This window comes from Passer domesticus, chromosome 6 (assembly GCF_036417665.1).
Source record: "Passer domesticus isolate bPasDom1 chromosome 6, bPasDom1.hap1, whole genome shotgun sequence".
In the NCBI taxonomy this organism is placed as follows: domain Eukaryota; kingdom Metazoa; phylum Chordata; class Aves; order Passeriformes; family Passeridae; genus Passer; species Passer domesticus.
The window spans coordinates 50,176,144-50,200,779 of record NC_087479.1 but is presented as its reverse complement, the minus strand read 5'-3'; the positions used below and the strand labels follow the sequence as shown (position 1 = coordinate 50,200,779).

The window sequence follows — 24,636 nt, the reverse complement described above, 5'->3', positions numbered from 1 at the left end:
TCTTGTCTCTGGTCTCTTTTGGGAAGCAGCAATTAACAGCTGAGAGGTTATTAAAAATTTCTTCCTAAATTGCATCTTATCTATGGCTTGCTCCTTTTTGAACAGTATAACAAATCTTGATGAGTGGCGGGGCTGGTTTTAAGACCACAAGACTAGAGGCAAAAATTTGATGAGAAAACAAATGAAATCATAATTATGCACCTCTGGCCTAGGTCATGTAAAAGTGGGCTACTTGGTTCAGATTACAAACACCTTGGAACCATAGTAACACCTGCCACAGGTGTATTACCCAGATACTCACTCAGCCTGATGGCTTCTGGGGCTGCTAGCTGGGCTGTTATCGGCCACCCAAACAAGCTAGGTTAGCATACCTGCTCTGCTTTCCCAGGAAGCAGACACATCTCTGATGGCAGCATAAACAAGACTCTTGACTGAGGTAATTATTTTAATTTAATTTTATTATTTTATATTAAAAAAAAGTTATATCTGTGAACATTTGAGGCTTAGAAACTTCACTGACATCTCTGTTAATATGCAGCTTTTTTGTTTCACAGTGTTTAATAGCTTGTAAGTTTATGGTTCTTTATTTTTTTAATTCCTATTTTGGTAATATAAGTTTTATTACTCTCTGCAGTTCTGAGAATTTCAGAATAGAAATTACTTTCCCACTGAACAGTTTTGTGCTAACTTTTTCTCAAAATTTCTATAAGGCCACATAGTTCAGTAGCATCCACTTGACACTTCATCTTCTATTTCTAGGAAATAAACATTATCAATTGGGTAAACAAAATGTTTTTCTTTCCTTTCATCTTTTGAGTATTGAAATAGAAAATAAAATGTAGGACTGTGCGAAAGAGTGGATACTATAATTAATCTATTTGTACAGCTCCTCTCCTTCTCTCATTTCTTAAACCTAGTAAAGTTGTACTGTTGCATCTTATTCCTCTGTTGTGGAACACTTCCTAATCTATCAATTTAATCAGGCGTCCTAAAGATTTTTGTCAATTTATATGCCATGTCAGATAAGAAGCATTGGGCTGGCATACACCCATCACTGTGCACTAAAAATCAGTGAGAAATAACCCTGTTTACTGCAGCATTTTATGCTGAGTGTAGTTAACGCACTGCCGTTCAGTAAACAAAGTACTTTGTAATGTGGAATACATTATTTTGCTATAAGGTATTTCAAACTAAGGTGACATATTTCAACACTTTTCTTAGTGGCAGCATTACAAGTATGAAGAGGCTGGGTTTTGATAGATTGAGCAGCACATAGCAAATCAGAAGTTACTTTTGGTGGTTGCTCCTTTAATGAGATGTATCATACAGCTTGGATAAATTCTCTGCTGTGTGAAGCAACTTATCGTGCCAGAATATACAGTATATTGTCATGGGCTTTTTTTTTTCTTTTTTCTTTTTAAAATCTTTTTGATGCTCTGGTATTCTGATGAATTATTTGCAGCATTTCCCTTTCACTGCTGCTAGAATAATCAAGTTATATTTCTTGAACATCAGTCTATCATTTTCATTGACTTTCTCCTTTGTCAAAGATGGGGAGAAGGAAAAAAACCCCACTGCTTAATTTCACAAGACATTCTTTTATTTCTTTTGCTCCTTTGTTTCTTTGCTTCCTTTGCTTTCTTTGTTACAGCTTTTAACTTAAAGAAGACTTTTAAGTTTCTCCACTTCAGTGTAAGCTAATGAAGTCTCATTATTTATTTATTTTTTAAATGAACTGTAGTTTCACCACCATAGTCCTCTGAGCTTTAGATGCTTTCTCATCCATAGCATCAATTAATCATTGTCAGGATTATACTTTTCTCTACATACAGAATATGTTTAAGAATTTTTGTGGTTTTTTTTCTTTATTAAAAGAAAAAAAAAATCTAAACAACCCACACTAAAAGAAAAAAAAAATCAAAACCCTAATAACTTTTGGTAACCAAAAAGCAGCTGTTAAATTCTCACATTGTCCCATTTAGCAGGACTTCAGGCATAATTGTTGGAGAGTTGATGACCTATTTCAGTCTCTGTTTCCTAGTATAACTGTGGCAAACTTATTTCTTTATAACAAGCTACCGCTGAAAGTGTGCATCTCTACTTGAACAGTTAATATTTTGATGCATATCCAGAAATTGCTTTATTTTACATAAATAAGACATCAAATTCACAAAGACCAAACTAGAACATATTTCCTTACAACACAGTATTTTAAAACTGTTCTTATTTTGGGTTTTTATGGATTTTTTTCCTGGTATGTTAATTTCAAAGGTAGTTCATTCATTTATATTTCAAATTACTGAACTTCTTCCCTGACCTCCTGTGACAACTCTTACATGTAGCAGAAAAGACAAGTGGGTGTATCATTATTTCTTGGAAATGTTTAGGACGCATCTTTTTAGAGCATTTTGAAGCTGAGTTGCTTCCATCATAGACAAGCCTCATAAAAGTGTCATGAAAACAAAAAGGTCATTTCTGTCTTCTTTGAGTGAGGTTTCTTAGAGTTCAGATAATGTTTGTATAATCCTACTTTAGCAGGAGATTTTTCAGGAGAATCTAATAATATATTTACTAGTTTGGGAATATTTCTTATGTTTGCCTTCTACACCCCTTGGAAGGTTTGTCTTTCTTTTTGAGAATCACATTGTTATGTTCTGACAAGATTAAAGTTTCACATTTTTATCTCAGTTATTCTAGCATTCATTTTTTTTAGATTTATCAATTAATATTTAACTCAATTTCAGGTTGATAGTACAGTCTTATACATACATTGTCACCCATTACAGAGGCAGCAAATTTCAACCCACTCAAAAACACAGCTACAGACCCCAAATACAGCCATTGCACTGTCATAATAATCTTTCCAACAGCTGAGGATATTTATTGATAGGCAAGTCAGACAAATATTGCTTTCATAGCCTTGCAGGAAACAAAGTCCAATTTTGCATTTTTTTTTTATTTTTCTTTGCATGGAGCAACAGAGCCTCCAAAATGGGACACAGCCCATTTTTGATCAAATGTTTTAGACCATGCAGTCATGTCCATAGTCCAGTGGCAGAATAAAAAGCCCTGTGCCAGGGGCTCCAAGCACCAGCTGTGGAACTAGTGAGAAAACTTCCTCTCTGTGGGGGTCTGGTCCATAAAGTTGTTGTATAAGCCAAGGGAAGACATCACTGTTGAAACAACAGTCAAAATTACATAAATTTGGACTGAAAATGCCAGGTTTCCTTTCTCCTGTCTCCACCTCAGTGAATTAGTATGTGCTGACATTCATTTCTGGAAAATCATGAGCAAGTTAATGGGAAGGGTAGAGTGATTGTGCCTTTTATCCTCCTCTCTTCTTTGTGGTATTCTGTCTAGAATATGGCTCATTTCCCATGTTGTTAAGGTCAGTATTGATCTTAGAAACTGAAAGAAAAGGGTGTTTGCATGATTGGAAACTACTGCAGAACTTCCTGTATGTCTTTTATATTCCTCCAGGCCATTAAAAAGTATACTTTCAACAACAGCTCCAACAAAACAGGCTCAACTGAAATAAATACTTACAGAAAGAGAATAAAGACAGTAACTATATTGAGATTGGCATGGACATCCTTCTGACTGTACATTCAATATTTTGATATTAAAGTTCAAACAAAAGTTACATTGTTCTGATCCAGAATCCTCTGAATTAAACTTCCAGTCATATCTATGTGTTGATATCTACTTGATAATTTGTACCTATACAGCAGAAATCCTTGGTATGGCTTTAGCTTTGTAAAAAGCACAGAGTAAAATCTTGTTATCGGAGAGAGTGCGAAGTTAGCTAAATGATTTTGAACTTCTGGAAAAATTATGTCTACATAATAACTGCATTATTAATTATGTCTACAAAAGCTCTAATTTACAATATAATCTGTAAATATATTTTTGATTAGAAAATCACAAGTCTCATTTAATGATCTTTGATATATGAGCATCTTTTGGTGGCAGAAGAAGCAAAAATTTTACGGATTTGACACAGTCAAAAATATTTTTATATTTTACTCAAAATATTCGTAAGGCAGGGGGATTTAAAACATGTAGAATATAGCTTACAATTAAAAAGCAGAAAAACACTTTTAGTATATATCTCAGATGATAAAATAATTGAGAAATTATGCAAATTTTATGGTAGACCAGAAAAGCAAGTAGATTTTCATCTAATTGCCACCTTTTGCTGATTCAAGTATGTTAATCATAGGGAGCCCTAATAGTTTTATCAGGATTTACTAATATATTCAGGTAAAATGAACAAAATAATTAAATGTCAAAATATTGATTTAAAGGGCTCCAAGTATTAATGAAGATTTGCACCCTACTTAACATGGGTTAAACTGTAGTTTAGATACTTTTATCCTTCTAGGTTGTTAAATGAGACTGAGATAGCAGGATATAGGCAGGATGCTGACACTTTCTTTACTCCAGTGCAAGGAAACTGTATTCTCTGAGACTCTCAAAAAATTCCTTACTTCTGTTTCCTCATAACCTCTGTAGAATGATGTACCAAAATATTCAAAAGCTTCCGTGTGTTGTACGATGGTTTAGAAAAGCCTGGCAAAAATATGCTGATGAAGAGTGGAAAAGGAGGTTCAGGTTTGCTGAACCTTCAACACTTCCACACATCTTCGGGAGAAGGATAAAGGCAAACACTGCTAACCCACCCTGCAGAGCAAAACACCAGGCACAGGAGTGGTTTAGCTTCTGTGATTGGGGTTAGGGAGGCTCTGCATCCTTCCAGCTTAGCTCTCAGCAAAATCCCAATTTCATTCACATTTTACTGTGAGAATTTGAGTAATACAAAGTTATTGGAGGCTATTGTGGGGGAAGTGCCATTGAGAGCAAGAACTCTTAAATCTTTCTGTCCTTCCCAGCTCATTTAAGTTCATTCTATGGACAACACCTGCTCTCTGATGTCCTATCTCCAACTCCTGCACCTGACTGCAGTTTGTAATAGCATCATTCCCAAAGCATACAGTGCTATTACTTTTTCCTGCCTTTACTCCTCTGTTAAAATTAGTCTGCTATTCACAGGCCAGAGGATTTCCTCCTGATGCCATTTTTGGGGGTTGAGTTAGAGAAGCTGTAGTCTGGGGGTTATGATACTTAGGTGCTGAGGAACCTGAAGCCTCAGTGTCATTTTTGGATGTTCACACTTTGGTTTTAGTGAGTTAATTGTTCAGGGGTGGGAAGCACAGAGTCCTTCACCAGTGTAATTGTGAGTGTTTATAAAATCACACCCACCAGCCTGAGTTTGGAGCTCACTAGAACAATTAAATATTTTAAAATATGTATTTTTAATAAAAATATGAGTTATTGTAGTTCAAATTTCCATGTATTTTCTTCTCTGAAAACATTGAAGAAATTTTTTTTCTTCATGAACATGGGAAAATATAAATCAGAAGTACCAGTGGCTTAAGTCACTATGGGAATTCTTTTTCATCACTTGTCCCTGTGTTATAATTTTGGTTTTTTTAACATTTCAGCAGTTCCTGAAAAAATGAGACTGATTGTGGTTCTTTGGACTGCTCTTTGCCTTTATTATTATTTATCTTGAATTTTGCTGTAGAAATTCAATAGAGAAATTCAGAAGAGGCAACTGTATGTCGTGGTAATTGTTCAGGAAGACGTTGCACAGAAGCAGAACAAAAGCATGACTTCAAATCTAAAGAATTAAAATTGTGGTACAATATGGCCAGTACTAATAATGAAAATATTTCTCACAGAAGAGTCTGCACAGCTGAGAGATGAGGGCCCACTCATTCTCATCATTTTATCACAGAATGAATTAGAGAGATAAAACCAAATTTGGTTGAAAGCTAAGGAGATGTGTGAACAGTGACCTTTAAAGAAGAGAAAAGAAGTCCAAGCTCAAAATATAAGCTGTGGGAGGAGAGGTCACTTTCTCTTTACCCCTGAGCTTCTCACTAAGCCAGATGTTGCTTATGATCAAAACAGCAACTCTCATTATTCCTTCCTTTACTTTTCAAGGATACATAGACTCCAGCTAGAGCTGTTATTAGACAAATGTCATCATTTCAGTTTTATAAACAAGCAGGTTATTATAGAGTCCTGTGTTTTCCAACTTCCACTACACAATGTTCTTTTGTATGCCTCAGACAATGAGCTGACAGCTCCATGGAAATCTCTCACAACGTTCTGTAGTCAAAAGTGTTATGGAGTTCACTGGAAGTAGAAGAATGCATAATGCATTGAAGCAATGTTTTAGGCATTTATATTAGACTTTTAATGGAAAAATTAAAAAGTAATGCTGCTTTGCATTGCAGTAACTGTACATCAACTGTATGTCTTCATTTCTGGCACATGAAGGGTAGTTTCCATAGCAGCAGCATCTGTAGCACTGAGAACATGGAAAGTGGATTTTTTTTTGCTCTTGTATTTCACAGATTAGAAAGGTAAAATGTATGGAAATACGGGAGAGCATGTACTGCAGGAATGTGATCTTTAAAGCCTGCTTTTTCTTTCCAAAATTCTGAAATTGTAATAGAAAAAAACCCAATTCTTCCACTTAATTCCTACTACCTTAATTTTCATATGTGGCTTAATAAATATGTGTGGCAGCTATTTTTGGTTTTGACTGACAGAACTAGAAAACTGCAGAACTCTCTCTGTCCATCTTCTGGTATCATTTATTTTCTGGCAATTCCTTTGCTATTGGCCAAAACTGACTAATAATTAAGGCCTGTTGCACTGAGACTGGATTTTTATATTTCATTCATTTCTGTAGAAACAGCATTTGAGGTATGCTACAAGTAAGAAATACCACATATGAAAAAACTGCTATTTACTCAAATTAATCATGATTTTTCTTTCAAATTCTCTAATCCAAGAAGAAAGATTTGCTTTTGTTAAATGCAAAGGACTTAAAAATGTAACTACATATTCTAAGGTATACATTCTCTTAGATAGAATCATGATAGAAATATCTTCAGAACAAAAAAAAAAAAGACTGAAAGGTATTGCAAAGCTAGCACACTTTTTTGAATTTGGTGTAGGAAAACTTAAATCAGAACAAAAGAATTGTAGTCTCAGAGTTGCTTCTTTATAATTTAGCAGGAAGTGGCTCAATTATTTTTATTAATATGTATGTCAGATTTTTATTTACATTGTTCTTTTAAAGGGAGTGAAATTTTCACCATTGGAAAAATCTTCTGAAGCTCCTACCTGGTGAAAGAGCATGAAACAACTTTATATAAATTATATATTGAAAATATTATTTAATGACAAACTTAGTTTCTAAGCATTTTACCATAAATTCCAGGAGAAGCTGTGCAGTATTGAGGGCTGACAATTTCACCCGGGAGAAATTCTTTTCAGATACTTTTGGTTTTCAGGTTTGGTCCTAGTACCCTGTGTAGATACTCCTCTATGATGGTTGTTATTTTAGTAGGGAATAGCAATTTAAAAATTATCTTTTTACGGGGGCTTTGGTCCCTTACTCCTTTAAGCACTCTGTAAGCTGTTCTTAGACACATTTTTAAATTTTGTTTTGCATTTTGCAGTCCATCCTACTGACTTGCTGCAGCAATGTTTAAGCAGCATCAAGTGTATAACCCTCTTTTAACAGCATTTTCTTGAGGTGTTTAGGGATTTTAAGAAATAAGACACCTACTGAAGCATTTTTCTATAAACAATAGCTATTAGCTATGTAAATAATAAATATTCTTTATTTGTTCCATGCAGATGATTATTAATTTTCTTAAAATAAATCTTCTATATTCATGAGCCTGGACTGAAGGACTCTTGGCATGCCTATCACAACACCTGATGTTCTTGAACCCTCCTGAAAAGTTATGTACAGATTTAAAATAAAATATCCACTGTATTTTGGTGCATGGATACAAATTGTAGAATTTCATGTTTGCTTTTAAAACCAGAAACTTTCCTATAATTTTCAGCCTTCTGATCAAGGATGTTTGCTGGCTTGCCTAGTTCAAGAAAATATGAGTTTTCAGCACTCGATAGTCCTGATATTTTTTCTCTATTTAGTTTATCACAGACTTTCTACTTAGCCTTTGTTTTATACAAATGACTTATCATCCAGAAGAGAATAAAGAAATATTGTTCTTTGTTAGCCTGAATTCCTGCTGTGATTTATAATCGTCTTCCCAAGCCTAATATGAAGCTTGGCTGACTTTTCATTTGAATAGAATTATTTTTTGACACATCAGCTGTAGCTGACAAAACAAATAGTTCAGCGCCTCATGGAACAAACCTCAAAGTTTGACTTCCTCTTTTAAAGAGAGAAGACTTCTTTGGAGATAATTAATGCATATTGATATATGTATAAAATTGAACATTCCAGTCAGTGAAGAACATAGAGTCTACCTGAGGCATGGAAGAAAAGGCTTTATACATTTGATGAGGATTTGTATTTATCATTTTTATAGGAATTAATGCAGGAAGAGGAGAGAATAAGTTTTAATTCTATTTTAAAGACCATGGTTTGAATCCTAGATTACTTTAAGAATGTTTAAGTAAAATTATACTAAATAGCTCTATTGTTACTGTCTTTCTTCTCCCACCTTTTTTCCAAGTTCACTTCACCTGTGAATCTTATAACTGAGTGTGTGAAAAGATATTTGCATCATTTTTCTGCTTGTAATGCTTTCAGGTAACTGGTAAATTCCAGAATCACTAGAACAGTCTTAGTAGCACAGAATCTGAATATCATATGGCAACTTTGGATTATGACTATGCTTTTTTCTTCCTACTTTGTATTCCATACACTTTCATGAATACACACTTAGGTCATATGTGACAGTATTATCTTTAATTACTACATCAATAACTTACCAACACAAGCAAAGGTAAGGAATGAAGTTTAATGGGTTATTAGGTTATTAGTCCTTTTTATGTCATACCTAAGATAACACTTCAGTTTTCTTGTGACTTGCTCTTCTGGTGGGCAGTCATGGCTCCAGGAAGCAAATATGTCAGTGAAACAGTGGCTGTGTGAAGTCTGACTTTTCTCCCATCTTCTCCATTCCTTCCTGGTTTTGGCATTATCCAAATGAAGAAGAGGGAGGACCTCCTGGCAGAGAGGCCTTTAAGAACAGGGGAAGTGCAAGTGATAATTCCCCACTTTTTCCCCTCTTAGCTTCTGGCAATCTGCAGAGCAGCTCAGTATTGTGAGTGTGTCTTTTTGTTTGATACGCTTTAATAATTGCTTCTCTCATGAATTTTCCTAGCAGCTTTTCAATGCCATTTCATTTTTCAATATTGTTCAGTGATGAATTTCACTGTTTAATTACATATTACATTAAAAAAAAAGTGCTAACCTGGGTTTGTTTAACATTTTCAGCTGAAAATTCCATGGGATACTTGTCACTTCCTCATTGAGTGATAGTTTCTAATTCCCTTTTTGCATACTATTTATACTTTCATATGCCTATGGTATTCCCTCTGAGCCATTTCCATGCAAGCTAGTCCATTTAATTTTTTTCAAATGCAAATAATTTTTGATCTCTGATAATCCTTCCTACACCATGTTTAGTTCTGCTGTATTCTTCTTGAGATGAAGTGACCACAATTACATGAATGTCATGGATTTCTTTAATAGTAATAAGGCTTTCTCTACTTAGCTCTTAATGCTCTCCAAATAATTCCTAATTTCTATTTGTCTTTTTAGCTGCTGCTAAGCAGAACTGACATTTTCATAGAAGTATCACTGCAAGATGTGTAATGACTTGAAGATCTCTTTCTTGACAGGTTATAGGTAAATTAACATCCTTCACAGGGTAGATAGAATAAAGATTTTTTTTCTCTCTCTCTTTGTATCTACTGTTTGCGTCAAATCTACTTTGAATTTATCAAATTAAATGTTATCAAGAAGTTTATCGTGCAGTCAATCCATATTGTGGGACACTTATGCAATTCTTTGCTATCACTTATTTATTTTTCTCCCTTTTTTCTTTTATTGTTTGGGTTTTTTTTAGTTTTTTCTGTTTGTGGTTTTCTTTTCTTATTGTCATAAGATTTCACACTTAACTCTTGTACATTGGGAAAACTGGCCATTAATTTCTGTCCTTCCCAGTTTCTGAAATGTAGGTACCTGATACCTACTCTCCACTGGTTGATGTTTTATCTTTAGAAACACCTTTAAAACAGAGCCTTTGCCAGGAGGTTTTTAGGAGTTCAGGTGTAGAGTATGTATCAACTGGATTACTCCTAGCAGCACATTCATCGGCTCTTTCAAAAACTAATAGGTTTGTGAGGCTTGACTTGATCTACAAAAATGTCTGGATTGTTGTCCACTACACCTTATTTACCTGCTTGTCTTCCTGTTCTACTCTTTATTATATTTCCACCAACATGTCTGTTGTAGAAGTCAGATTTACTGCTCTTTATCTCCTTAGAATCTCCTGGAACATTTTAGGGGGAATTTGCTTCACCTTTATTACCTTCCATTTGTTTGTTGTCTGGTCTGATTTATGCTAACACCCAAAAATATGTGAAATTTATACTTGAATTACTTTAGACCTCTTGGGTGAATTCAGGACAATTTCCTGTTGTTCATCTCATGATTTTTCCCATTATCTCTTTGATTGGCTCTTCAGTATCAGACAAATCCTTTGAGGTGTCCCTCATAAGAAAAGTTCCTCCAGGGCAACTTCTCCAGCTCCTTCCTTTTGCATGTTGGTGCAAATAGTTGCTTTCAGTCTCTTGCTCCAGCCTAATATTTCTTGACTTACACTTATTACACTTCTCATGTATCGGTCTTGAAGGATATTTAAAAATTTTTTGATAGGAATTTGAAATAATTCTATTAACAATTGTCATCATTTATACACAGTTTCCTATTTTGCTTTGTTTGACTATTCCAGAAATTTCTGTGGATGTTAGATGAATCTCCATTTTTGCTTTGAACCTCTATGATGATGGTACCTAAATAAATAGATTTTCTCACAGCCTTAAAACTATTGTCTTTTTCAGTTCTCCTTTTCGTAAACTTTCCTTTTAACAAACTTCTTCACTTTTACACAGCTTTCTTTTCTGAAATTAATAACGGCTGCAATAGAATTTTTGTTTAAATGTTTTGCTGTTCCCTGACATCAGAAAAACTTTCACAGCCCTCTAGGCAACACATAGGAGACTGAGCTAAAGCAGATGCAGTCTCATAATCACTTATGAAAAATATTCATAGTGATTCCCTTTGGAATATGTCATGACTTCTGGAGTATCCACCAACTCCTGATTCTGAATCTCCACTGTGTTGCAAGTTCTTTATATCCATAAAAATGAATGCATAACAGGAGCAATTAATTTGGCAATATTTAAGGCCCAATATTTTTGGTGTGTAAAATGTGAGAGTGTTGGGTGGCAGGCAACATAGAAAGGAAAGCCTGAAATGTTTTAGAAGAAAAAATTATTTCATATGGCTGGAAATGTGTTGCACCAATAAAAAAGATCTTAGTGACTGGCAGTCTCACTGGTCACTTTACATCATGCACAGAGCCATTGCTGATCAACAGTCTGTAATATTTCCATTTATTTTGCAGGGGAAAATATAACCATATCCCCTTTTCTAACAATGACTGGTTTATGAAATTTTGGAGTTATCTAGACTTTAATTGAAAATGTATTTTCTTTTTTTTTAATAGAAAAATACTCCAATTTCTTATTCTTTTTGTACATAAATATATGTCTTTCTGGAGGGATGGAATTTTGTGGGTCATGTTCTGGGGTTTTATGGTATTTTTCTAAAATAAGGTTTACAAAAGGTTTTATTTTTTACTTGTCTATTTATTCTAGCCAAAAATCTAATGTACCAGTTTCTATTTTTAATTGGGCTTATTCTGAGGGCTATTTATTTGATCTTTGCTTTGCAGATAAAGGAGGAGTACTAGTATTAAAGATACTATGCTATATAATTTTCTGTCATATTTTCAGAGCGAAAACAGTCTAAACTGGAAAAGGAACACAAATGTAGACTGCTAAATTAATGAGAGATATTTTGGAAGCCTCTTAAAATGCACTAGCAATTTTTGCAGGTTCTCTTTTTATTTTCCTAGGGAGCTTAGCACATTTAGGAAGCATCAAAAAGATTTGTGAATATAATTGTAGTGGTTTATATTGTTTTTCCTCTTTCCTAATTGAAATAAGAAACAGATTTGCCAGGTACATGTGGGCATACAATTCACTGAATTCCCTTCACACACCCCTCTCATCTCCTGCCTTTCCCGATTCATTATGGATGGGAGAATAAAATGGGTGTTTGATAAGGGAAAGTATGAAATTGGTAAATAAAAAGGGTTATCAGATGGAGAAAGGATTGATTAATTAATTCAGAGAAGATTGATTATGTGATTAGGGAAAACGTAGGCGTCCTGTGAGCAGTGAGGGCAGGCGAAGACAGCATCTGAAGGGTGGCCTAGAGAGTGGAGTGCTGAATAAGTAAACAATATCTGACTAATCCAAGATCTGGGAGCTGTGTGTCTGTCAGGATGTAGCTCTCTCTGGCTCTGACATTTTTTTTTTAAATGTGGGTTTTTTGTTTGTTTTTGCTAATGACAAAATGAACATGAATGAGCACATTTTTGTGCATGCACATGCGTATTTGCAGTGAAGTAGGTAAAAGAAAGTGGAGGACTGTGCTTGCAGAAGTTTGTTTCTCTGTTCCCCACTCAAGAGTAGACAGAGCAGTGCTGGTGAGGTGCTTTTGTCGTTACAGGTACAGATTGTGCCTGTCAGTGCTCATGCAAAGCAGCAGGAACTTCTCTGAACTGGTTGGTAAACTCTCTTGACAGTTCTGAAATGTTGACAGGCATTTTAAACTCTTGGAGAAAAATTAAAAGAGATTTAATGCAAAGTGTTCATTCAAAGAGTTTTCTAAAAACAAATCCCCAAAATAACCTACAAGTATCATATTTTTATTTTTGCCCCCACTTAATATGACACTTCTTAATTTCCTGTTGGCAAGCCAGTTGTAATCTTTAGCTGGTAACTAATTTGGTCATAAAATACTGACCCAGATTTTTCTGGATAATTAACAAGTTGGGCAAATCAGCAGAAGCAGGTGTAGTATATTTTCAGTACCAGTGGAGAAAAGCAGTTAGTGTTTTAATTCTCATTTCCAGTAATGAACTTTATAACATTCTGGCTGGCTAATGCAATTAACATTGTCTCCTCCTCCCCTTACTTCCTCACTTCAAAAAAAAAAAAAAAATTTAAAAATAAAGGAAACTCAAATCAGGGATTTATTAAAGGCCAAGAATTACTGACCCTTTTTGCACTCTTCTTAAAATCACTCTATTAACCTTCTGGATTGAGCCTTGTGTAAAGCAGTAATAAAAAATTTATACAAATATGTATCATGTTACAAGCTGAGACAGAAAACAATGTTCCCATTCTTCAAGCAATTAATTATTGTGATTAATGTATTCCCCCTTCTCTAAGCACAATTCTGCCAGACAGAGTCAGCCTATTGACATGTTGTAGAATTATAATGCATATCTAATTAAAGGTGACCTGAAAAGGCAGGGTGTTTAGCCTTCCCTGTCAGGACCAAGAAACTGTTAATCAGAAAGTGCTTGCTTTCCACACCACCCCACCCCTCCCTTTTTTTATTTTTGTGCTAATTTCAAATCTTCTCCCTGCATCAGTGAGCAGATGAGATCTTCAGCCAGCTTTCATCTTTCAGAAAAATGAATAGTGCAGAAAGAACATTATCAAATGAGCTGTTGAAGAAGTCAGTGAATATGTCATTGAGTGTGACTGCTTCCAGAATGAATTTAGATTTATCTCTGTTATCTCCCCTCTCCCAACTCACTCTCCACACTCTGTTTGCTCTCAGTGCACATGTCAAGCTGGGTGGGTCATAATGAATCATAAGGGACAGTTACTTGTAGAATGGTGACAGGTCCAATTGTGATACAACTTCTTCTGGAATTAAGTTTGTTAACATTATAAATTGTCTCATTTGACCAGAGGTTTAAACACCTAGAAGGTTTTATGCATGCAATTTCTTAAAGTATTTCTTTTCCATTAGGCAGCTGCTGCTTTAAAATATTCCACAAATGAAATTGTTTTATCACATCAATAGCTGCACAAAACAACTGTGACAACAAGACTGTTTTTGCCCCCATTTTGCTAACAAGTATCATTCAAATCAATAAACTCTGGCAACTGGATAACACCAAGAGAAGATATTATTTAAACTCAATTTTTAAACACATTTCCAAATTCATATTCTGATGCTAGCCAAGGAATTTTCATACTGTCTTTTGGTTTCTGTAGAGATAATCCACTGAGTTGACAACATCTTAAGTAGAAAACCAATAAATATTTTAGCTTTTCACTGCCAGTATTTTTTGTCTATATGCAATGCAGAGTTGTTGTCTTAAGATTTTTTTTATTATTATTTTTGCACGTGATAGGATATGGTATGATTAAATTGCAATGTTTTACCCACAGGGTAAAAAAGACTAATATTTTTTCTTCAATTGTCAGTATTGTCATGTAACAGAATGTGATAGCAAAAAACCTGCAAAGTCAGCACACCTTCTGAAACATTTGTTGTATTCTGTAAACCCTTTTGGATATTTAACTAGTCACTTCATAGTTGTGATCACGCTTCACTAGGCTAGTCCTCCACAGAAAAAATCTTAGATGCTTTTCAGTTAAACAAAATTAATAAGTAGTGTCACTGATGTCCAAAAATATTTTTTACAGTTTATCAGAATCACCAGAATAACTGTTTTACACCCTGATTTTTATTTATTTTTAAATAATAAGCCTCTTTAATGTTCAGAAGTTAGGGAAGTTTTGGTTGTTTTCTTGTTGATTTTTCCACGAGTCTGCTGTTTGTCAGGGGGATTGGCATGCCACAGATGTGTATTTTCCCTCAGATACCTGTGAGGACATTAGTGCACATGTGCTTTCCTCTGGATTTTTGGGTGACATGTATAAGAACGGGAAGAAGTTTCTGTGCAGCAGCAATAGCTGCCAGAGAAGAGAGGAGTGAGGATATGTTTGAGGAGCAGCCCTGTAGGAACCCAGGTCTGTGCAGGAGGAGGAGGAGGGGATGCTCCAGGTGCCAGAGACAAGATTCCTTCCCCTGGAGGAGCCCAAGGCAGAGCAGGTGGATCCTGAAGGAGGCTGTGACCCCATGGCAAACCTGTGCTGGAGCAGGATCCTGGCAGGAGGGAGAGGCAACATGAGAGGAACTTACTGCAGCCCCAATTTCCATCTCCCTGGGCTGCTGTCAGGGAAGGAGGCAGAGAAATTGGGAGGAAAGTTAAGCCCAGGAAGAGTGGAGAGGTGGACAGTAGGTGTTTTCAAGAGGAGGTTTTATTGTTCATTATCATAGTCTAATTTAAATGGCAATGATTAAATTAATTTCCCCAAGTGGACCCTGGTTTGCCCATGACAGTGACTGGTGATGGATGAGTATTTTATGACCAAATTAGTTACCAGCTAAAGACTTGGGGGAAACCCAAGCTGTCAGAATTGAGAGCTGAAATTCTTCCTCAACTGTATCCATTGCATTTATTAAAAAGAGACGTTTTCCTTCTGTCCTTCTCCTCCATGCTTGTAAGACTGGGAATAACTAAGAAACACAACAAAATTAACTAGCAAGTTAAAGATACTGAACATTATTTGTCACAGTATCTCCAATCTTATAGAGATATGAGATTTTTTTAGGCTCTCTGTTTGTCTGAGACATGTTACTAGTATTATTCTCCTTAAGGTTTTGAAGATCTCTCTACTTCTGTATTTCAATAACCTTTCTCTCCATAATATGTTCTAATGTGTTTGGGAAGTTAAGTTTTCTAAATATAAAGCAGAGTATAACCCTTAAGTCTTATACTGAGTTTACACTCAAATAAGATTCCTTTTAATTTAAGTGGGAGTTTTGCTTGATTAAGGACTAAAGATTTCAGATTTCCATTGCCTCGGCCTCAGAAATTGTTGAATAAAAAGAATTATATTAGAAAGAAAAGCTTGCAGGTAGCAAACTATCACAAGCATTGATAAATCACAGAACTGGAGTGAAGCATTTGAATAGATCAGAGGACACCTCAATAGGATCAGGTGAGGCTGCAATTGTTTTGATGGTCTTCTTTGATGGTACAATTGATAAATTTTACACAAATGATTTTTCCCGAAATGTCACAGGACGTGAAAATTAACCACTGAAGGATGGTGACTTTTTTTGCTTGTAAGGGTAAGTTTTACCCCTGCTGAAGTAAAAAATGCAAGGGTAATTTAACTAAAGAAATACTAGAAATTATGTCCCGGAAGAAATTAAAAAAATTAAAAATTGTAATTTTCCTTGTTTTGTGATGGAGAATCTTCAAAATTCTAACATAAACACGAGGAAATAGCAATATTTTGCATTGTGTTAAAAACCCACTACAGGGGAAAGAAATATGAAGCAAATTTTTGGTGAACTGTTCCAATGTGTGCATACTGCACCCACAACACCTTTTATCTAAGCTCTGTTTGTCCTGTGCAGGAACTTGTTACCCAAATGATGGACCTGCACAGGTCAATGGGTGATTTCATGGAACATGAAACATGCACAGCTTGGGCTGTGTAATGCTGATTAAATCTGGGTTGGAGTCTCATTTCTTCCTGCAGTGTGTATTACTTTCATCTATCATCACATACCTTAAATCAGCACAGAATTAATGCAGTAAAGTACCTTAGGCAAAGACCAAGCTTTCCCAATGCTCTGAGCCTGGGAATCATCCCTTTGAATAGCCCATGCCAGTGGATATTGCAGCTCAGGTACAAGGCAGTGGCTGATCAGAGCTTGCAGAGGCACTCAGCTCTGAATCAGGTCCTCTGTTACTGGCAATAAAAGCTGAGAAAAGAGGAGTGGGTTTTGGTTTCACTTGTGTGTATAGATATCTCAGTAATTCCATCTAATTTAGAGAAGTCACTCCAGATTTACACCAGTGCTACTGAAAATCAAAATCTGGCCCATTGTCTTAGCAAAATACACCAAGTCAATATCAGTTCATTACAGAGAGGAAGAGAGAAAGGGAATGAGAGAGAAAACAAGGATTTCGTTAGCAATGCATTCTGTAGTATAAAAGATAAAAAGGAATATCCAATTAACACACCACTATAATTGCTTGCAGACATTCTTTTTTATTTAAAGATGAAATAGCTAAGAGTTCTCATCAAAACTGGGGTCACAGCCTACATATTAAATGAAAGAAATTGATTGGGCTTTATTACACCCTGACTACTGCAAATGTGCCTCAATCACTGATTGCTATAAATTTATTCTTATAAACTACTAATTGCCCAAGTCATAATGGTAACAATGGTATAATGAAATTATCTTGATCAAGCTGATGCACAAATTTTGCTTGACAACATGAGCAGTGTGAGAAAAAAGGAAAGAAGACATGCATACAAATACATAATGTTTCATTAAAATTAAAACCAATGTTAAAACAACTGTTCTCTGAAGTATACAAAGTTCTGTATTAGAAGGGCTTCCTTTAGAAAAATCATTTAAGGAGACAGGCATTTACATTTATAATAAAATGATCTTGCATTTTTTATTTGTCTTGAAAATTAATGACTTACTTAATCACATTTGATCAAAGGACATAAGTTGATGTAGTCATGTGTTTCTGATTGCATTAAGTCTGATCCAGAGTGGCATGATGGATATTTAATAGTCTTGCTGTCCCTCTATATCTTGTCACCATTTCTTGATATGCATGGATACTGTAGAATACAGCACAGCACAAAACTCTACTTTTAATAGAACAGAAAAAATAAGAAAAAAGGAAATTCTGTTGCAGCTTACATGGTGGAGCTTTTAGAAGTAGGTTATCCACCACCACAATATATTTCTTTAAAAGACAAACATCTTGGGTAACTCTACATATAGATATATATCTTGAAGTATATTCTCCTTTTTAAAGTGCATTTTGCTTCTGTGCTGCCTCTGTTAAAAGATACTGCTATAATAGGTTTCAAGTACTAAGCAAAGTATAAGTACATAGAAACAACGATAGCCATCCAGAAAATGTAGGAAATTTCTAGAAGCTGGGATGCAGAGCATTGTGTAAAATGCATAAATTGGGGCTATTTATATTGGGCTAATAGCTGTTTCTACAAGTGTCAGCTGAGCCATTCATAGGGAATATTGGTATGTATGAGAAATTATTTCTGAGTAGTTCAAATGTGGTTCCAACTCTTTCCAAATTAATCTCACCAAAAATTCTATTTAAATTGATGCCTAATTCTTTCTCACCAGAGTATTTCTTCAGTATGAAGCTGTCCTTCTTTTCATGGGCATGTCTTGCTTTCCTCTCTCAAAAAACTTTTATACAGGGGTACAGTATTTTTATTCTTCTAAAATTGGTGTGGATGAGGCAATCCTATAGAAAAATTAAAAAATTCAGAGACACCCAAGCTGAAAGGGCTTCAGGAGGCCCTTTAGCTTAGCTGGCATGCCCCACCCCACTTGGGCTGTGTGTTTGCTAGGCTGCCCCACATTTTAAGTTTCCAACTACTGCAGTCTCTGTTTGTTCTATTGCCAGAAAGCTTTTTTGCCAGTGGCTAATCTAAATCCTTTTTGCTGCAATTTATACTTAGTGAAGCTTGTTTTGTGTATAAGCACCATGGAAAATGGTTTATCCCTCTAGTCTATGTAATATTTTTAGATAAGGGAGGTTTTGACGCTTCCTCTTCTCTCCTCTTTACACTCTAGTCACTTCCTTTCTATTGGTCTTTAAGCCCTAATATGATAAGAGCTGTTTTGAAAAGAAATATATCTATATTTGGGGAAACATACAGGAGTTTAGGACAGAAATATCAGAAAAATTCAGCCTTTTTGGAATAAATTATCTCCAGAAGAGCATACCTACTGCACCTAGTAGGGCAGGGGTAGGGGAGTAAGCCAGGCACAGCCATTTCTCACCCCTATATTCATAATTCTGTGGCACCTATTCTATTCTAATTAAGTCTGTGGTAGTAGGTAACAAGATTTTTCTGAGTCATAATTGTGTGTTTAGTGAAGTATAGGGATTCTGCTGTGGTGTTAGTAGAGTTGCAGACAGGGTTTGTTTGTTTTAGATTGCTATATTATTATTATTATTTAATGCTTTATTATTATTTTAGAATTAAATGCAGCATTTTTTGCAACACTGTTAGATTCTCTGAAAAAAACCCAAAAGCTAACAACATTTTTCACACCTGGAAGCATTTATTTTTTATTGTATTTTATTTTACCTCAATTGATTTTTTCCTTATATTGTTGATTTTAGTTGCTGTTTTTGGGTGGACTTGTCCTATGAATGGCTAGCTTTTGGAAAGGTCTGTGTTTCTACAAGTGGGCATGTTTATAGATTTAGACTATATATGAAAGAGAAACTGGCCTGGACAGGATGGGACTAAAAATCCCCAAAAATGTGTCAGAAAACAAGAAATAGTGTCATATTTACAAGAGAATGGTGGAGTTTTTTGTCTATTATCTAAGGTGAGGGAGTCCCTTAATATTATTAGTGTAGTCAGTAAATGGTACCTGGAATGCTGTTTTGTGCAATATCCCTATTATTTCTGGAATTTGTATAGCAAGAATGCATAAGTTGAGTTTTCAAAATGGTTTGTAACAAAATTGCTGTAACACTTGTTGTCTGTCCTACTCCCCCATTCCTTTATCCATCTATCTCTGTATCTATCATGAAATGACAATCCTAACTTACTTTAAACTCTCCAAAGGTATATTCTTAAATTTTAATGTTGGAAAAGCTTCACGACGACTGGTACTTTGGCTTAATGTGGTATAGCTTCTGACAGCTGCCTCTGCAAGAAAAGCAAAGGATGACTGCATTACTGTCACTTTCTGTCACATTCTGGTTGCCAAACTCTTGCAGGGATGATGACAGTGAACCAAACAAGAGTGACAAAGGGAGTCAAAGCTGTGATTTTGAATAAGGAAGAGTGGACACTTGAATTGCATTTTGTTCGTGCCGTTCATTCTGTTCTACTTGTGGACTCTGTGGCATGGTGCTTGCTCCCATTTTTTAAATTATTTGTACTTTGGGACTTTCACCTGCTTTTGGCACTCTCAAAATCCCCCCAAAAAATAACTTAAAATAACTTAACAAGCCCAGAGTGGGTCAGAGTATGAACAGAAAAATAGCTGTAACTGTGGAATATACTTAGAGGAAAAGGCAAACTCAAATGCCCACTCAAATTGTCTGGAAAGCAGATTGCACTTGCAGGTGCAACAAAAATATAACCTTATTTTCAAGACAAAAAATGTGGATTACACATATTAAATTAACACCTCTCCCCCCCCGCCGACTAATTTCTATATCTTCATTTACCTAAAGACTGTTTGCTGGATGAGTTTCTAAATAAAAGAGTCAGTAACTTCTGCATGTTAGGTGAAAGAATTGCTTCAAGTGCCATTTGAACACCACACCATTATCCAAGCTTTCCCACTTCAGAACAAAGACAGAATCCTTCTCACAGGGACATGTTTTATCTAGCAGCTTGGTGGCCTCTCTGGGGGCTTGTGAGGAGCTGGCGTGGGAGGGGAATTGACCCAGGACAGCCTCAGCCTTATTATTCTTACTCCCTAGAGAGCAGCTCCCTGGCTGAATTTCCAGCAATGTCTCAGGCAGTGTCCTGTGATGACCCAGGGGCAGGAGGGTCAAAGACTTCTCTGGAGTTTTCCAGGATTTTTCCTTCCAGTACTGGATGGGAGCCGACAGAAATGAAGGAAAAAGACTATTTACAGAAGCACGTAGTGACAGGACATTTCTGATGTGATGGCTTCAACCTGAAAGAGAATAGATTTAGGTTATATAGCAAGAAAAAAATTCTTTATTGTGAGGGTCATGAGGCACTGGAAGAGGTTGCCCAGAGAAGTTGTTGGTACTTCAGCCATGGAAGTGTTCAAGGCCAGGCTGGATGGAACTCTGAGCAACCTGGTCTGGTGAAAGATGTCCCTGCCCATGGCAGGGGCTTGGAACTGGGTCATCTTTAAGGTTCCTACTAAACCAGACCATTCTATGATCTATGAAACGACCTTTTTTACTTATTGTTTTTTTGTATTGAAGCTTAATAGTGTGACACTGCCTCAGTTTGAATCTAACTGCAAATTTCTCTAAGTGCCAGTAATGGTCAAGATTAAAGCCTGGATCCAGATGAAAAAAGTCAAAAGGATGCAGTGAACTTCTCTGGCCTGACTGCATTTCTATTCTTTCCCAGTGGCTTCTGCTCCCTGACTTTTACACCAGTTCTTGACCCTATAGCTGTGATGATGGGGCTGGGTAGGTGATAACACACACACACACACACACACACACATATATATATATGTTTTGTTGACTGGGGTTCTAAACGATTTTGCTGTGCTCTAATAGGAAAGGGAGGTTTCTGCAACTGACAGACATTCAACTCAAGCTATAAGAAAGCTCTATGCACAGTGCTAACCATTTTATGGAGAAATAAACCAGGAGGGACTAAGTGGGATTAAAAAGAAACCAGTGGGCAAATACTCTGACTAGTAATAGGAAACAAAAACTGTTTTGATAGTTATTTTCCACATTATCTGCACTAAGATAGCATTATTACTTCAGTACTGTATCAAATGTCCGTGGTAGTTGTTACCTGTGGCTGATTTGTTAAGTCCCTATGAGAATATGCCTCTACTAAATCCTCTATATGTTTTGTATTTTGTGTCACTGTTCTTCAAAGAGGAGATTCCCTGTTTCCTGGATGTTCTCTGGTATCATCAGCTGAAATGTGCTGCAGCAGCCACAGGAGAGAATGCTCTGACAGATTGGAAAACAGTGTTGCTTATGTTTCAAGTTCCATTAGGAATGAGCTGTTTTAGAAATCATATCAACTGTGGTATTTCAAATTCTGGGAAATGTTTTTCAAAGGGCCTTGCACTAGGATGTAATGAAAGACTTGTTTAGTTTGCTTAGTTTTGAACTAGAGAGAATTTTATAAAGTTTAAAGTAGAGCCTAGGTGAACCACAAGTCTAATCCAGCTTGCAGGTGTGTGTGTTCCTAGTTCTAGAGCAGCATTCAAATCTCTTTAGAAACAGGCCTTTACTGAGAATATTCCTTGCTAATTATTTTAGGAAAATACTGGGGTTTTTTTTCCAGCAGTGTAGATTCAGAGTGTTGTTTTGTATTCCTAGGAAGGATACCTATAGTGCCAACAGATTTCCATGGAAATATTGTGCATGAGGAATCCTTTCCTCTTTCCTCTCCTCCCCCTTCCCCCTTCTTTCTGTATCTTAAAATTTTTAAAATTTATTTTAAGACTGACTTTGGTTTATCAGAGGTCAGAATTTGCAATGAAAATACAACAGCATGCAGCAGAAACTTATTCCATCTTCCCTTACCACTATACTTAGGCTTCTCTGTAACAACAAAAGCTTGTGTGTGATCAGTTTGGTTTATATTACTCTCTTTAACTATAGTAGTTAGAGAAAAACTGGCCAGAAGAACCATGCTTTAAACACATGTGGAGCTTAGGTATGGTCTCAGTGTTTTATGTTTTATGAATGTGTTTGTATGTTAGAGTTATGACAAGGCTTTGTGATATGGTTTTTTAAATCAGACCACTAGATGCAGGAAACTGTATGACTAGAAAGTAGGCCATGGATATTATTTCAAAGACACATAGTCTCACTTTTAAACTTTTTTCACTCTAAAATTAGGGGTTTCTAATCCTAAAACAAGAGCATGGTTGAAGGTCACGTAGTAATTAACTCTTGGATGCAAGTCATTGACATTAGAAGGGTATTCCTCACCTGTCTTGTGATGCAGAACAAATGCTTCATTAATTAGAAATCTACCTGAGACTGAAAACTAATAAAATCAAGAGCTATGGTTTCGACATTGCTGGGGACACCTCTTAATACACATATTTCTTAATGCAATTGTCAGCATAAAATCTGCATTTTTTTCTTGATTGGGAGGATTTTAGAAGACTTGTAATAACTCAGCTCTTGTGAGAAGATAAAAGGACCAAAGCTTTCTTTTCACAAACAAGAAAAGAAGGGATGAAGATTTTTCTATAAAACATCTAGACTTTTCATTTCTCACACAAATTGTGGCCATTATAATCTCTTCAATACTGTGGGAGGGAAAAAGACATTTATAAAAGGCCATAATGAGCTATGAAAATGCTGGTTATGGTTTTTTTTTCTCTAGTGAAAATCTCCATGTACTCCAGTTCTGAATATTTTGTTGTCTTTTCTCCTGGAAGGAAGGATGAAAAAATAAGGGTGAGGCATAATTCCCTTCATAGTGGAGTAGAATTTGAGGTGCAGGCACTTGAGGAAATCAGCTCCTTGATCACATTGCTATTAGCCATCAGCTCTGAACATACGGGGTTTAAGAGTGTGAAAATCTTGCTGGGTTTCACGAGTTTTTGGTTTTAATCCTTACTTTGAAGCCCGAGATTTTTCTGAGGCGGATTTTTTTTTTCTTTATATTTTGTCATTCCACTGTGTTTTATAATTTTAGCATGCATCACAGGTTTAAATAAAAAAAGAGCATAGATAGTAAGGGGAAGAGTCTACATATTCTTCACTTGGAAAATTCTTAACATTGCTTTTTCATCTCTGTAAAAATCAGGTTATGAATATCTGGACCTCAAAAGCTTGTTTTTCTTGTTATTTTTTCAAATAAATTGTTGATAACTATGCCACTTTAAAATCAAAATTTTCCCAACTCCACTACTAACTTGGGAGAAAAATGCAGAGGCAGAACAGAAAGTTCAGCTATCATAGATAGGTGATAGAATAACCCATTAGAAAAATCACATTATGTTACATTATATTTTATTGGTTGCTATTTTGATGACTGTCTTTTGATAGTGTTAACATTCAAATATATCACCACAGCACAGACCTTCATTTGTGACCTCCCTTGATGTTAGAATCTCACTAATTTCTGTGTTCCTTTACTGTAATCCGAGTACTTCCAAAGAACAGATTGTTATGGCTGTCACTGTCACATTGTTTTCCACTTTTTCCTGGCTAGAACAGTGGCAGAAACAGATTAAATTTTATAGGTAGGTGCATGGTTAAGATATCTTAGAAATATTCAATCTTCTATTCTGTTTCAAATATCTGAGTATTTCTTTTGGTATTTGTCACCTGAGTTTAAAAGAGTTTGAACTCTAAAATAATATCAGGGTCTTCCAGCAGTTTCTAAAATTTAATTTTTAAGAATGTATTTGACCTGGAAGAAAAGATTTTGGAAAGACACTGATAGTAATTTTCTTTGCAAAGCTTATTTGTATTATACAGGCTGTTGAAAAAATAATAACTTGAAGGCAGAGCCAATCCGGGCTATAATGATTTGTTTTTTCAAAAATTCAGAAGGTGTGATGCTGGGGATGTCCTGTGCAGGGCCAGGAGCTGTACTCTGACGATCCTTTGGGTCCCTTCCAGCTCAGGACATTTTATGTTTCCCTGGCTGGAGTAAAATTTATTTAAAATTGCAGCAGGTATCTTTCCAACTCAACTGACTGCTGCTCTGTCCTTGCTCAGGAAAAGGTGAGATGACTCTCAAAAAGAAAATTTCAGTTGACTCAGAATCTAGATCTGTGATCTTCACTGTTAGCTCAGTTACCTCTCTGCAGAACAA

General features: G+C 35.7%; 1 long non-coding RNA gene across 2 annotated transcripts in view; it reads left to right on the top strand.

The window, feature by feature from the left end:
* LOC135303497 (uncharacterized) overlaps positions 1 to 24,636 on the top strand; it is a 171,359-nt gene that overhangs the window by 94,064 nt on the left and 52,659 nt on the right. The window contains exon 1 of one of the 2 annotated variants that reach the window (XR_010364974.1): positions 224 to 436. The exons of the other annotated variant lie outside the window; for it this stretch is intronic. This is a non-coding gene — a long non-coding RNA (uncharacterized LOC135303497). Of the gene's footprint in view, positions 1 to 223; positions 437 to 24,636 lie in introns of those variants that run through there. 2 annotated transcript variants of the gene reach the window in all.